The sequence below is a fragment of the Pelodiscus sinensis genome, chromosome 30, assembly GCF_049634645.1.
Source record: "Pelodiscus sinensis isolate JC-2024 chromosome 30, ASM4963464v1, whole genome shotgun sequence".
NCBI lineage: Eukaryota > Metazoa > Chordata > Testudines > Trionychidae > Pelodiscus > Pelodiscus sinensis.
In genome coordinates, this window is record NC_134740.1 from 4,892,575 (window position 1) to 4,907,271 (window position 14,697).

The window sequence follows — 14,697 nt, forward strand, 5'->3', positions numbered from 1 at the left end:
TTCTCCCTCAGCCCCTCCCCAGAGCTCTCACCCCCTCTCTGCTCTTCTCCTCCAGCCTCGCTCCAGAGTCTCCCCAGGCCGGTGACCCCCGCAGGTAACGACGTCTCCTGGCCTTGCTGAGATGCTCGTGGTGGGTTGGGAGAAGTCAGTCAGTGGGGGTGGGGCTCCCCTACCTCCCACATTGAGGGTGTTTGAAATTGCAGGGAAGGGGGATTCCCAGGGCCCCCCGTGTCACCCCTTGGGTGGTTCCAGCTGCCCATTCACAGGAGTCTCCCATGGACCCTGCAGCTGCAGCTCCAGTCCAGAGCCGCGTCCATGGGGCAGAAGAGCAGGCCCAGATAATGGCTCCTTGGGGCATCTCTTTGGTGGGTCCCTGCCCAGGCCGTAGGGGAGAAGCTGCCCCAGCACCATGGGGGCTTTCCAGCATCAATATGGGAACTTCAGCAGAGAGAGCGAGGGCTGGACGGGCTGTGGAGACTGAGCTCCCACCTCCCCATGACACTGAGCGCCCCTAGGCAAGGCCCATCAGTGTGGGGCCATGTGTGGGGGGGTCTATCTCCCCCAGGTCTGTGCCCCCACAGAGGGTTCAGGGTCGGGGCACAGACCCAGCACCACCAGCCAGGACACTCAAAGCAGGTTTTGCAGAGACCCCAGAGGACAGGCGGTGAGTGGAAAAACTCCCCCCTCCCTTCCCCATGTCCGGCCAACCCTTCTCTCTTCTGTGCAGCGACTCTGGCGGGTCTGGGGATGAAGAATTGGCAGAAACCACCCTGCCCCTCTCGGCCTCCTGCTTCCCCCAGAGTGTGGGATCTGGAGCTGCACTGGTGGGTGAAGGATCCTCCCAACCTGCCCTCACCCCTCCCCTGGATGGAGAGGGGGGCAGCCTGTGGATACTGAGACACACGAGGGAAACTTCCCACCCAGCTCTGCTCCTGACACCCCTTGTCTCTGCTGGGACAGGCCAGTTGAGTCCTGATTGTTCTTTGGCACAATCCCCTTCCCAGCTCCTCTGTTGTCGGGAGGGTAGAGCAGCAGGTTGGGGGGCAGGGCAGGGACACTGGGAGGCCACTGAGCATAGAGCAGCAAGTTGTGGGCTGCAAAGGTGAAGATGGGGGAAGGAATTTGCCCAGCTGTGCAGAAGGCAGGTCCATGTTCTAGGAGAGACTCCAGGAGCTGAGCCTGTTCAGTGTCACAAAGGGAAGGTTGCCCGGAAGTTCCGACGTGGGGAACAGACACGCGACAATGGAGGGTTCTGTAGGTGGCCAGACAGTGATTCTACACGATCCAGTCCCTGGGAGCAGGAGCTCCACAATTTCCAACTGGGAATGAACTTTTGGATTTCATCATTGGAGAAGTAGCGGGACACGAGAGAGAATCAGGCCGTGGGTTATTTGACGTGGGGCATTTCCCAGAGGGGAAAGGTGCAGGGTGCTGGGCAGTGAGATGCGGCTGGTTTGTGTTTATATTTCTCCTCTCACTCTGATTTTCTCTTAATTGCACCCTGGCCTGTCCCTCTGCGCTGACCCCTCTGCCTCTGTTCTAGATCTCCTGCCACCTCCTACACTTGTGAGGAACTCCACATACCGAGCATATCCCCCAGGGGAGCTGGTGAGGCTCATGTGCTCCCCACCGCACAGTGAGCAGGCTGGGGGATACAGATTCTTCTTTCGAAAAGGGCAGCAGGGCCTCTTCATCCCCACTAAAGAGCCCTGGCTGCAATTCCCAGCTGAGAGGGGACGGGCTGGGTCCTACACCTGTGCGTACTGGAGAGAGGATCCCGAAGGAGCAAAGTCATCTAGGTGGAGCAACTCCATCTCCCTCACAGTGACAGGTGAGCCCCTTTCCTGCTGTTTGGTGGGTGGGTCACTGGGAATCTCAGGCCCATCCCAACACGTCAACGTTGGCCCTTGGCTCTGGCCAGGCCCCCCCTTGTATCTCTTGTGATTAGTTCAGGAGAGGGATTGGTCACTGTCCTATTCCCCATCCCACTGCTGGCACCAACACCCCAGCAAGTGAATGGGCGAGATCCCAGCAGGGGTCAAAGGGCTGGAGCTTCTCTGGCATCACTAGGCTGGGACTCAGCTGGAGTGTGGGAATCTCCCATGGGGCACCCAGGGCTCTGCAGCATTTGGCTGTCTCTGCTCTTAGTGCCGGGTGTCCTGCTCTGTGTCTGCTGGGAGCAGCTCCCTGACACCCCCGGCCTAAACTGCACAATCCCAAACCCACCTCCTGCAGGCTGAGCTGTCCCAGGCAGGATCTGCCCCCTCAGGTACCAAGCAAGGGAGGCAGGTCCCCTGGGTTCCTGGCAGGGAGATCTCTGTGGCTCAGTGTTTGCGTGTCCTGGCAGGGACGTGGCTCCTGAGAACAGAGCTGGGGCTGGCTGGGGTCTGTGTCCTTCCTCTGCCCTTCACTGGCTCTTCCTTTGCATCTGTCACCAGATAGGAACCATCTCCCCCCACTGAGCCCCTTGTCTTTTCCAGCCCCCAACCTCACTGTGTCCCCGCAGCGACCTGTCTACATTGCTGGAGAAAATGTGACCCTCACGTGCTCAGCTGCTGGGGTGTCCAGCGTGTCTGGGATCCGGTTCTTCAGGGACAGCCAGAAAATCCACTCCATGGAATTACCCTTCCCTCGAGACAGCTACACTGACTCTCTGCAGCTGTCAGGTCTGTCTGGGTCACACACTGGAGTGTACAGCTGTGAATTCTGGACGACAGTGTCTGGGCGAGAGCTCCTCTCGGAGACAAGCAGCCCCATCAACATCACAGTGACAGGTGAGCCCCCTTTCTCCTTCCTTCTACTCACACCATGGCAGGGCATCTTTTCATGACGTGCAGAGTGAGAGACAACCTGCCCATTCAGCTCCACATAGGGAGACTCAGATCAATCTGAATCCTCCAGTAATATCACTCCCTGGTTCCTAGTAGGTTTGTGGGGAGTTGTTGATGCTACTTTGGGGTTCAGAAGCTCCTAACCCAGAGAAACATTGAATCCGTTCAAGGACCAGCTCCAACTGATGAAAAGCCTCCCCTTTAGTCAGTTTAGTGGGATGCCAGGAGTGGCTGGAGGAAGATGCAGAGCTGGAGAACAAGGAACTCTACAGGACCAGGAGGGAAAACCTGCAGGTCCAGGAGCAAGGGGCTGTGCCTGGGGAATGGTCCATTTGGGTCCCAAACGTCTGAGGGAGAAGGTCCCCCTTATCTGAAGGAAGAAATCCCCACCCCGTCCTGGATCTCACTCATTTCTGTGTGGAGCCTCCCAGCACCCTGAACTGTAGCAAGAGGCTCTGGAGACAGAGCCCAGGTTGTCTCAGAGCACACGGAATTTTGGGAACCATCTTCACTTTCTACCTTTCCACGTCCCTGCTGATCCTTCCCCTTTGCTGCACCCCACAGATCCCCCTCCCCAGCCAGTGCTGAGTGTGGATCCCCCGTCTGGAGCGGTGAGTGAAGGGCTCCCCCTGCTCCTCACCTGCATGGCCCCAGGGGACACCGGCGAGAGGAGGTTTCATTTCTACAAGGACGGAGTTGAGTTTGTCCCCAGGGACGCAGGGTCTGAGATCAGCACCATGGAGCCCGGCTCCCGCTCTGTGAAGGGCTCTGTGCTCAGCATCCCACGGGCCAGTCCCAATGACAGCGGGGAATTCACCTGCGGGTACGAGGCCAACGTGAGTGGGAGGTGGGTCCCATCCCTCCGGAGCCAGGCTGTGAACATCACCGTGAATGTCCCCAGGACTGGTGAGACACCCCTAATATCTTCATTGAGCTGAGTTTGTTATTCCCATGGGAGGAGACGCATCCCCAGGAGCTCTGCTGGGAGAGGGAGGCTGGTTGGGGTAACATGGAGAGAAAATAAAGTGGAGGTGAAATTCCCCTCCCCCCCCCCCCGGCCTTTTTCTGTCCTTAACACTGGATCTCACTTCCCCCTCTGGGGCAGGCTGGTACAGAAGGAATGTGCCATTTACAATTCAATGGAGTGGGTTGGGGGGTGTCACCAGAATTATTTTGGAAGGGCAGGTCCCTGCAGCACCAGGAATGTCCCAGTGCCAGGGGAGGCAGCCCGTGGCTTGCTGACTCCTACCTAGATAGATTCCCCTTCTCACCCAGCACATTTCCCGGTGGAGCAACCAGCTCCCAGACCCCAATGGCCAATCGCGGACAGGGCAGGGCACAGAGCAGGCAGAGAAGAGTGGAACAGACACTCGTGTGGGGTGAATGAGGGTCAGTGTCCCCCTCTCTGAGAGAGAAGGGCTGTGGGTGGGTTTCACATCCCAGCTTGGGGCTGCTGAGATTCTGGGGGAGGGGGTGCTAGAAGCACAGACACACGGACACCATGTGCATCCCATCAGCAGTGATGTTCACCGGCTGGTTCCACTCCGGATTCTTTCTCAGCAGGTCACAGCTTCATCAGTGTCCGGGAGCTGGCCGTGGGCGGCTCCTTCTGCCTCATCAACGGCCTCATCTTCCTCGTCTCCTGCTGCTGCTCCTAGATCCAGGCGCCTGGCTTGTTCTGCGCAGGGGCCCTTCCTTCTGTGCCTGGGATTCTCCCCACAAGAAGACCCCTCCAAGCCGCCCTTGCTCCCTGTGAATTCCAGCCTGGAGGGGGAGATGCTGGTGGGAAGCCCTGGAGCGAGAGCTGAGAAACATCCACAGGATCTGAAAGGGCTTGAGCACCAGCAACGCTTCCGGGACCAGCGAAAACGCCGCTGTATCTGGAGCGAGGCACGGCCATGTATTCATCGGTGTATAAACCTCATGCACAGAGTCTGCTTGCTCTGTGTGAACTCCTGCACCCCTGTATTCACACCCTACACACCGACACAACGCCGTGTGCACTCTCTGCCTTGTGAAGTGTCACGGGACTCGCCCCTGGCACGTGCCATTGACATCACTGTGCACTATAGGAGGCAGTGCCACAGAACGAGATCCGGCTGCCCTCTGCGAGTCTGTTTAATTGTCTTTATTGGAACTAAGGGGAACCAGGCTGCCCAGGGCTCGAACACCAATGGGGCAGGGTGAGAGGGTCCCCCTCCCCCGAAATGATCATATTGATCTCAATATGCATCACGTGCAGATGATTTGGGCAACATACCTCCTGTAGCCTATCGGCTGTGTCTACATTGGCACCCTTTTCCGGAAAAGGGATGCTAATGAGACACTTCGGAATTGCAAATGCCGCGGGGGATTTAAATATCCCCCGTGGCATTTGCATGAACATTTCTGCCGCTTTTTTCTGGCTCGGGGTTTTGCCGGAGAAAAGCGCCAGTCTAGACGGGATCTTTCGGAAAATAAAGCCTTTTCCGTAAGATCCTACTTAAAATGAGGAATAAGGGATCTTCCAGAAAAGGCTTTATTTTCCGAAAGATCCCGTCTAGACTGGCGCTTAAATAAGGGATCTTCCGGAAAAGGCTTTATTTTCCGAAAGATCCCGTCTAGACTGGCGCTTTTCTCCGGCAAAACCCCGAGCCGGAAAAAAGCGGCAGCCATGTTCATGCAAATGCCGCGGGGGATATTTAAATCCCCCGCGGCATTTACAATTCCGAAGTGTCCCATTAGCATCCCTTTTCCGGAAAAGGGTGCCAATGTAGACACAGCCATCCAGTTTAGTGTCACACCCGGCTGGGTCTGTGCCTCTCTCTCTGGTGTGTGAATAATTCCCATGTGGCAGGTTGGAGCTGTGCGGTTTGGGATTGTCTCTGGTTTTAAATGGGCAAATGGGAGCCAGGAAGGATTCTCCTTTGGCAACCCTAATGGCCGGATGATCAACTTAATGGCTTGTAAAAGGCTCTCAAAGGGGTTGCCGTGTGAGTCTGTAACTTCAGAAACAAGGCCTGGTCCTGCAGCACCTTGGAGACTAACCAAGATCAATAGAACCAGGAGTTTTGATGGGCAAACCCCACGTCCTCAGGTGAACTGGAATGTTTCTGTGATTTCCACTCCAGTCCACCTGAGGCAGTGGGGTTTGCTAAGCAGAGGGGGTGGAGAATGAAGGATTCCTGCCCCAAAAGAAAGTCTGTGGCAGCCTCTCTCTCTCTGGCTGGCATGACACCCCCAAACGGAGAGCCAGGGACCCAAGTCACAAGGAAAGATTCTCTCTGGCTCTTTGGCTTGTGTGAAATAAAAACAGTTGTAGGGTAAGTTTGAATAAGCTTTGGTGTGTTCGAACTAGCCACGTGCTTCTGTTTGTTTGAAATGTGGAACTTCCTTTGCTCTGCCTGTTTTCACTCACAACCTCGTCAATCCATCATGTATTTATCATGTCAGATATAAACTGCCGTGTGTGCTGTGTGTGCGGGGTGTGCAGACAGAGTTGTGTGTGTGCTGGGGATGTGCTGTGGGTGCAGCTGATACACAAGATGGCCCCAGACAGGCAATGTGGATTGACCAGTGTCCATGGGTCAAGCCAACGGAAGAGAAGTGAAACTGGCCGGGGTGTGACGCTGGCCCGTCTGATCCCTGCTCTTGCTCTGGCTGCAGGGATTAGCTAAGGGACGAGCTCACAGCTGGAGACTGGACCAGGGCACCTGGGGCTGGTTTGCTCTGCAGAGGGGTTAGACTTACAAGAAAGTCATTAGTGTTTAGACCCTGTGAGCGGTTCCTATGATGGACCCTGCGTTTATCTCACTGATAATGGTCACACCCCCTGTCCTAAGGTTATTTTTAAGTGTTTGCTCTGGAACTGTGAAAAGCCACAGGATGACGTGTGAAGTACAGCGCTAGTTTGCCACAGGAGGGGCGATTTCCTGCCCAGTGTAAGAAGGACCCAGACAGCCGTCAAACAATTGTGCAATGTTACCAAATTTGCCCAATACTCTGCGGTATGCTCATTTATCAGGGTTACCCTTATGGGACTGGGGGGAGGTTAACAGTTCTATCAGGGTGCTGTTGGTGCTTACTTGGGCTCTCATATGGAGCTGAATTCTCCCTGCTGCCAATTCCCCCTCCCACTGGAGCTCTCCTGCAGGAACTAGGTTCCTCAGGACGGGTTCTTCCCACCTTAGCAACACACACAGACACTCACACCCACTAACAGAGCACGTCTGAGAGTACTGGGTACTCAGCACTCCCAAGCTGACCCCCTCATATGTCCCTGGACTCAGCTGGCTGGGTTTCACAGCAGTGCCACACTGCACCCTCATGTGCCTTTGGACTCCGTGGGCTGGATTAAACAGCACTTTAAGCTACCATCCTCATAAGCCCCCAGGTTCAGCGTCCCCTATCCCCACTTTCACACCACAGTCATTCACAGGTAAACCACACGATGAGCATACCCCACAGGATTTTGGGCACTACAGGGATCTTTTGCTTGGGTACAAGAAGCGTTGTTGCAGAGCGAATGGGGAAGCCAAAACAACACCCCTTAAGGAAGAGTGAGCAAAAGAGAAAGAGAGAGAAGCAACCAGTTTAACAATGAAAGTGATTTATTTCTGAGTAGTGAATAGATATCAAACAGTTACAATATTAACAGTTTACATAGGGCAGGGTCAGGAGGCTATGCTTAGAGAGATAGTTGATGGGAGGGAGGAGAGAGAGACCTCACCACTCCACGGAGCTTGCACTGATCGGGGTTCCCAGATGATGATCGTAGCCGGGGGTCCAGAGGGCAGGAGAGAAGCAGGACAGAGCCCCCAGCACGATCAGACAGGAGATGAAGAAGTCTCAATGGAACTGATGCAGTTTAAGTCCAGGTATCAGAACAGTTTTCTTGGAACAAGGATAGGAGTTTTTATAGGGATAGTTCAAAGAGAAAGAGGAGAGACAATAGAGACTGATCACCCCTGGTTATGGGGGATGTTCCTTGAACGAGCTCACAATGCAACTAGGCAGTTTCAGTATTTTAGGTGTCAGTAGGATCGTTACTAGAATTGGTCTGATAATGACTAATTTGGGTGTGAGCAGGCCTGGGTTCATTAGCATCTGGAGCAGGGATTTCCCATCAGGCAGTGCTTCTCTGCTTTCGGTGTCCCATAGTTCAGTGCGGTTCCTGCCTTGGAAGAGCTGCTCTCCATTCTGTATGCTAATGAGATGTCCCTCTGTTCCATCTTTAAAGCAAATGAGGCTGGGGTGTTTCCTTAATTGTATCACCCTTGTCTGAAGCAGTTTAGGTGTGTCTTCCCCAGCCTTTTCAGTGCTTTGTCTTTGATTCTAGCAGAGGCCTGAGTGAGGGGAATGGTTTTCCATGAATGTCACTCCCTGGCTCCCCAAGAGCACAAGGCTGACAGGTGACCATGTTCTGGTTTCCCCAGAATCACAGAGCTGGTGGGAAACAGCAACAACAGTGGAGAAAACACATGGCTTTTTGCAGCCCTGACTGATGAAGTGGAGAAAAACATGGGAACTTGTCACTGCCTCTTGCCCCTGGGGGGAGGGATTCCCATACGCAGCCAGGCCTACAACTGGAGACACTTTCTTCAATACGACAATAGATGGGAGTCTGGAATTGGTGGGTTTTTTAAGTCTGATGCTAGTTATGAATAACCCACCCCTGCCACTGCTGTGTGTGTTCCACAGTAACCACCCCCCTGTGTTTGCCTGGGACCCTTTAGGTTTTACTTTTTGTTTCTCCTCATCTTGCTCAGACAGAATGTGAACCTGAGCTCCTGGGGCCGGTGTCAGGGGGAGAAATGTTCCAGCCCGAATCCCCTCCTCAGGCCTGCTTGATCCCAGTGTGTCTGTGAGAAACATACCAGCCGCAGTGTCTGCCACTCCAAGCACTTGAGTTTCTGTGTTTGGGATCTTCAGTATTGCACAAAGCATTTATTTCCGCCAGTATCTGTGATAGAATTTCCCAAAGCGAACACTGTCTGTGGGCCCAGGCAGTGACCCACAACTTCCACAGAACTGTCTGCACCTGGGTTCACAGGCTGTGTCAGTTTTCACCGGAAGTGGGACCCTCTGGGATTGGGTCTATTCCAGCAGCATTCACTGGTACGGAGCACACGGAAAACCCCTTCTGGTGAATCCAACTCTTGGGCTTCTGCTGTCACAGTGTCTGCCGCCCTGCATGTCTGGGGAGCATGTTCTGAATTGGAATCTCTTTCTCGGAGCCGTTTCTCTTTTCACATCGTTAATACCCCACACGGGTCTGTCTCTGAGCAGAGACTCTGTCTGCTCACAACAAGTTTTCTTCATTCTGTGCTTTATTGCTCCATGATTCCATCAGGTGTCTCGCCTTAGAGGATGGCGTCTCTCAAGGGCTCATTCCTTTCTGACTTGCCATTTTCTTCACATTTAGAATTATCTAACTTCCTGCTTTCACTTTAATCCCACTTCAAATTGTTATAAATGACCAAAGCTTTCTGCCCCCATTTTGTCTCCCCTGTGCCCGTAAGTGATAAATTCAATTCACATTCATGTCAGATTTGTTTTTTCAGTTCTCTAGTCCAGTCTCCGAAAGTGTCAAACTTCATGGAGGTTGCACTTTTAACTTTTGTGGTCGAGCTATTTGTGCTCACATAGTACATGCACAAGTATGATGGATGGGAGCTCTACTACCTTATTTTAAACATACTAGACATTCTGTTAATTAAATTGCCTGTAAAGACTTAAACCAAGAGACAGGAGATATCCAGGGGCCCAGGAGAGACAGTGATAAGAAAACGAGAGATTTGAATAGAAAACCGTGTTCCTCGTGCTTTAGTTTTTGTGTGAGTTCAGGGCAGGAGCTGGGCAAGAGATGGACTAAGCCATGTTTTTTCTGCAATATCTGTGCCTAAGGCAAGACTAATCTTGGAACTACAGATGTGAGTAGAACAGGGAAAGTTCAGTTAGACGCAACCATTTTGTTTTTATTTTGTGTTGTGGTTCAACTTCTCTCTGCTTAGCCCATGTGACCCCTGATACCAACTGAATGAATCTGTCCTTTCAATCTGCCTTTTTTTAGTTGCTCTGTAACACGTAGCATGTGACGTAGTGGGGGTACCTGGCTGGTTTCTATGCTGCTGGATCTGGGGTAACCCCCACTGGCTGCCGTGGGTACCAGGACCCAGCAAAACAGGATGAGTCACTATGCAAACCAGTAGCCAGACACCCCCCATGGAAAGGAACAAAGGAAGGTGGAAGGCTGCCCTGGCTGGGGGGCAGGGCTGGAAGAGAGTTAGTTAGTTGCTGTCTGGGAGCATGGAGGAGAGCCTAAGGAAAGGGGCTGGAGTTTAGGGGCCCAGTCTCCCCCATCTCAGGGGGCCTGAGGCATCCTAGCCCAGCTCTGTGACCAGATTCCATGTGTGCTGTGCTGTATCCTGGAGAGGCAATAAACTTCCTCTATTCCACCGTCTGGTGCAGTCTGTTTGTGCCATTTCGGGGTGCAGGAGACGGGGGACCCCCAACCAGCCGTCACATAGTAATCAAGTCTGTCTTCTTGTTTTGTTAATAAAACACCTTTTAAGGACTATGATCTGATTCCTGTGTCCTAGATGTCAGGGGGTTCTGACTGATTGTGCCTAAAATGGAAGGTCGGCTGTTAAGAAATTACACTTTGATTTCCTAATCTCTCCTGAGGAAGGTCTAAAGAGCTCGGAGTTACCCCACAGGTAGAAGTTCCTAAGTGAGTCATCTCAAGGGGTTTTTCATCTGGGTGATTAGAACTTCTGCCACGCAGGGTCAGGGGATCTGTGACCTTACAATGTTTTTTACACCAAAGCTTTAGTGGCAGGGAATTTTAGGTCTCTTGTGGGCCCCCAACTTCTGCATTCGATGAGCCAGAGCAGGGAGCAGCCTGGACAAGAAGCCCTTGCTCATCTCGGTTTGCATCCTCCATTTCACTTGCAAACACTGGAGTTAATTTCACAGATCTGTCCGTTTTCTTCTCATTCTCTGCCTCTGACACCATGTCATGATCTTGGGGTTCATTCAATAACAAACCAGCCAGTAAATAAATGGCCGAGGGAGGTTGTGGAATCTCCATCCCTGGGGATATTTAAGAGCAGGTTAAACAGACATTGATGACGGATGATGTCAATTGTGCTTGTCCTGCCATGGGGGCTGGGGATGGAACTTGATAATCCCTTGAGGTCACTTCCTTGTATGAAGTTAGGAAATGGGATGGAGGTTTTAACAGAAGACACTGGAGAGCATCAGTGGTGATCTGCTGGGCTTGGGTTCTCCACCCCAGCATGCAGGGCACATCTCTAAACTCCTCTATTATTTTAGGAGGTAGCATCTCTACATTTTAATATTCCATAACCACACTCAGTTCCCCTTTGTTGCTGCTCGTGGCTTATTCAGGGTCTTGGAGCTGGCAGTGGGAGGCTCCTTCTTCCTCATCAGTATCCTCATCTTCCCCATTGCCCCCTGCTGCTCCTAGAGCCGGGGAACTGCCTAGTTCTGTGAAGGGCCCTTCATTCTGTGCCTCGGATTCTCCCACAAAGTGACCCCTTTGGGCAAAAGAGCGCGCCGAGGACAGAAAGCCAAGTGGCCCAATCTAGGGGTATGTCTAGACTCCATCCCTCTGTCGGGAGAGGGATGCAGATTAGGGAGGTCGACACTGCATATGAAGCGGGTATTTAAATATCCTGTGCTTCATTTGCATAAAAATGGCCACCGCTTTTTGCTGATGTGGTGCTTTGTTGGCAAAAAGCAGCAGTCTAGAGAGGGATCTGTCAAGAAAGAAAACCTTTTTCAACAGATCCTGTAAACCTCATTGCAGGAGGCATAAGGAATCTGTCGAAAAGGGCTTTTTTTCTCGACAGAGACCCCTCCAGACTGCTGCTTTTTGCCAACAAAGCTCTGAGTTGACAAAACGTGGTGGCCATTTTTATGCAAATTAGGCACGGGATATTTAAATCCCTGCCCTATTTGCAATGTCGACCTCCCTAATCTGCATCCCTCTGCCGACAGAGGGATGCAGTCTAGACAGACCCTCACGGTCTGTGCCAAAGTTCCCTGTGGCCCAGCAGAACTTCCCAGTGCTGGTTTCAAGCACACTGCAGGGCCCCAGCTGGATCTGGGCCTGGCTGGAGAGTTGTCGCCAATCCTCCGCTGGGGTCAGTGTGTTGCATCTCTTGCAGTCGATGGGGCCTGGTGTAAACTAGAGTAACTCAGCTGAGTTTCCTTTACCCCAGCTGCATCCCTGGCCCAACCCCAGAACTGTCAGTCACTAGGGGCTGCTGGTTTAGCTCCTCCCTCTAGTATCAGCAGTGGAAAATCGACAGCCGTCCCCCACACGCCCTGCGCAGCGAGCACCGAATTCAGTCACACAGCTGAGCTAAGCGGTGACCACACCTGGAGCTGTGACTTCCTCTGCCTGTGTCAGAGGGGAGGGTCCCATCCCCCCCTCCCTGCACCAGACTGGGCCAGTAGCTGAGCTGAGAACCCAGAGTGATCGGCTCAGCATGGTGCTGCCTCTGCTCTTCCCTCTGCTGGGTAAGTGCCCCCCTTACTCCCAGCCCCTCGGTGTGTGTCTGTCAGGAGACTCCCCCTCCCTGATCATGTCTCCCCTTCTCCTGCTCCGTCTCCCCCCCCCCCCAGAGCTCTCACCCCCTCTCTGCTCTTCTCCTCCAGGCTCGCTCCAGAGTCTTCTCAGGCCGGTGACCCCCACAGGTAACGACGTCTCCTGGCCTTGCTGAGATGGTCGCGGTGGGTTGGGAGGACTCAGTCAGTGGGGGAGGGGATCCCCTGCCTCTCCCATGGGGGTGTTTGAAATTGCAGGGAAGGGGGATTTCCAGGGGGCCCGTGTCACCATTCACAAGAGTCTCCCATGGAACCTGCAGTGGCAGCTCCAGTCCAGAGCCACATCCATGGGGGCATAAGAGCAGCCCCAGCTGATGGCTACTTGGGGCATCTCTGAAAATCCCAGCAGAGAGAGCGAGGGCTGGATGAGCCAGGGAGACTGAGCTCCCACCTCACCAAGACACTGAGCGCCCCTGGGCAGGACCCATCGGTGTGGGGCTGTGTGAAGGGGAGGGGTGTTGCTCTGCCCCAGCTCTGGCCTCCCACAGGGGCTCAGACCCAGCACCACCAGCCAGGACGCTCAAAGCAGGTTTTGTAGAGACCCCAGAGGACCAGTTGTGAGTGGAAAAACTCCCCCCTCCCTTCCCCATGTCCAGCCAACCCCCCTCGCTTCTATTCAATGCCTTGTAGCTACTGCTGGGGGCCTGGGGTTGGAGCTTTGGCAGAAACTGTCTTGGACTTTTGGCCTCCTGCTTCCCCCAGAGTGTGGGATCTGGAGCTGCACTGGTGGGTGAAGGCCCCTCCCAACCTGCCCTCACCCCTCCCCGGGATGGAGAGGGGGCAGCCTGGGGATGCTGAGATTCATGAAGGGACCTTCCCATCCAGCTGCGCTCCTGATGCCCCTTTTCTCTGCTGGGACAAGCTGATTGTGACCTGCTTGCTCCTCGGCACAATCCCCTTCCCAGCTCCTCTGTTCTCTGGAGGGGAGAGCAGCAGATTGGGGGACAGAGCAGGGACATTGGGGGTCACAGGCTGTGGAGTGCAGGGGTGAAGATGCAGAGACGGGGGAGGAGGAATTTGCCCAGATTTGTGGAAAGCAGGTCCATGTTCTAGGAGAGACTCCAGGAGCTGAGCCTGTTCAGTGTCACAAAAGAAAGGGAGGGAGGGGGGAAGGGGACTGAATCATTGCCCAGAAGTTCCAATGTGGGGAGCAGACAAGTGACAATGGGAGGTTCTGCAGGTGACCAGAAAATGATTCAACACGACCTGGTTCCAGGGAGTCAGAGCAGCACAAATTCCAGCTGGGAATGAACTTTGGGTTTTCTTGATAGGGGGAGAGAGATAATGGGACACGAGAGAGAGAGAGAGAGAATCAGGCCATGGTTCATTTGGGCTATGTCTACACTACAGGGTTTTTTGAGCCATTTTTCCAAGAAAATACTCACGGAAATTCCACACCTCAAGCTCGTTTTTGCGCAAAAAATGGAAGGAACAGAGGGGTTTTCCGTTATAGGTATTCCTCATTCTACAAGGAAGAACACCTTTTTATGGAAGACCTCATTCAACAAGAGATGTGTGTCGACGGGAAGGAAAGAGGAAAAGGCACAGGTGGCCTTTTGGCCCTTCTGCCCATAGCAATCAGAGCTGACTTTCGAGCTCTGTAGTCCAGATGCTCTTTTTTGAAATAGCTGATCACTTTTTCACTGAGTTTTTGCAGGGTGGACGTTCTCTTGTGTAAGAAGGTTTCTTCCGAAAAAGCTTCTTGTGCAAGAGGCCTGCAGTCCAGACGCAGCCTTGCTGTGGGGCATTTCCCAGTGTGGGGGCAGGTGCCAGGCAGAGAGATCTGGCTGGTTTGTGTTTCTATTTCTCCAGGGTTGATTTCTTCTCACTTCTCATTTTTCTTCAGTGCATACTGGCCTCTCCCTCTCCACTGACCCCCCTGCCTCTGTTCCAGATCCCCAACTGGATCCCACCCTCTTGGTGAGAGGCGGCTCTTTGGTGTATCCCCCCGGGGAGCTGGTTACGCTCGTGTGCTCCCCTCCTCTAGGTGAGCAATCTGGGGGATACAGATTCTTCTTCCAAAAAGGGCAGCAGGGCCCCAGCACTCTGCTCAGGGAAAGTCTAGAGCCCCAGCTCGAGTTCCCAGCGGAGAGGGGACGGGCTGGGTTCTACACCTGTGCGTACTGGAGATTGGGATCCAAAGGAACAAAGTCATTTAGGAACAGCAGCCCCGTCTCCATCACAGTGACAGGTGAGCCCGTTTCCTGCTGTTTGGTGGGTGGGTCACTGGGAATCTCAGGCCCATCCCGAC

General features: G+C 53.6%; 1 long non-coding RNA gene across 1 annotated transcript; it reads left to right on the forward strand.

Moving 5' to 3' along the window:
• The first annotated feature begins 1,100 nt into the window (after positions 1-1,100).
• On the forward strand, positions 1,101-2,768 carry LOC142821378 (uncharacterized). The gene is made up of 3 exons (XR_012898157.1): positions 1,101-1,452; positions 1,544-1,831; positions 2,481-2,768. It is a non-coding gene; the product is annotated as an uncharacterized LOC142821378 (long non-coding RNA).
• The last annotated feature ends 11,929 nt before the right edge of the window (positions 2,769-14,697 follow it).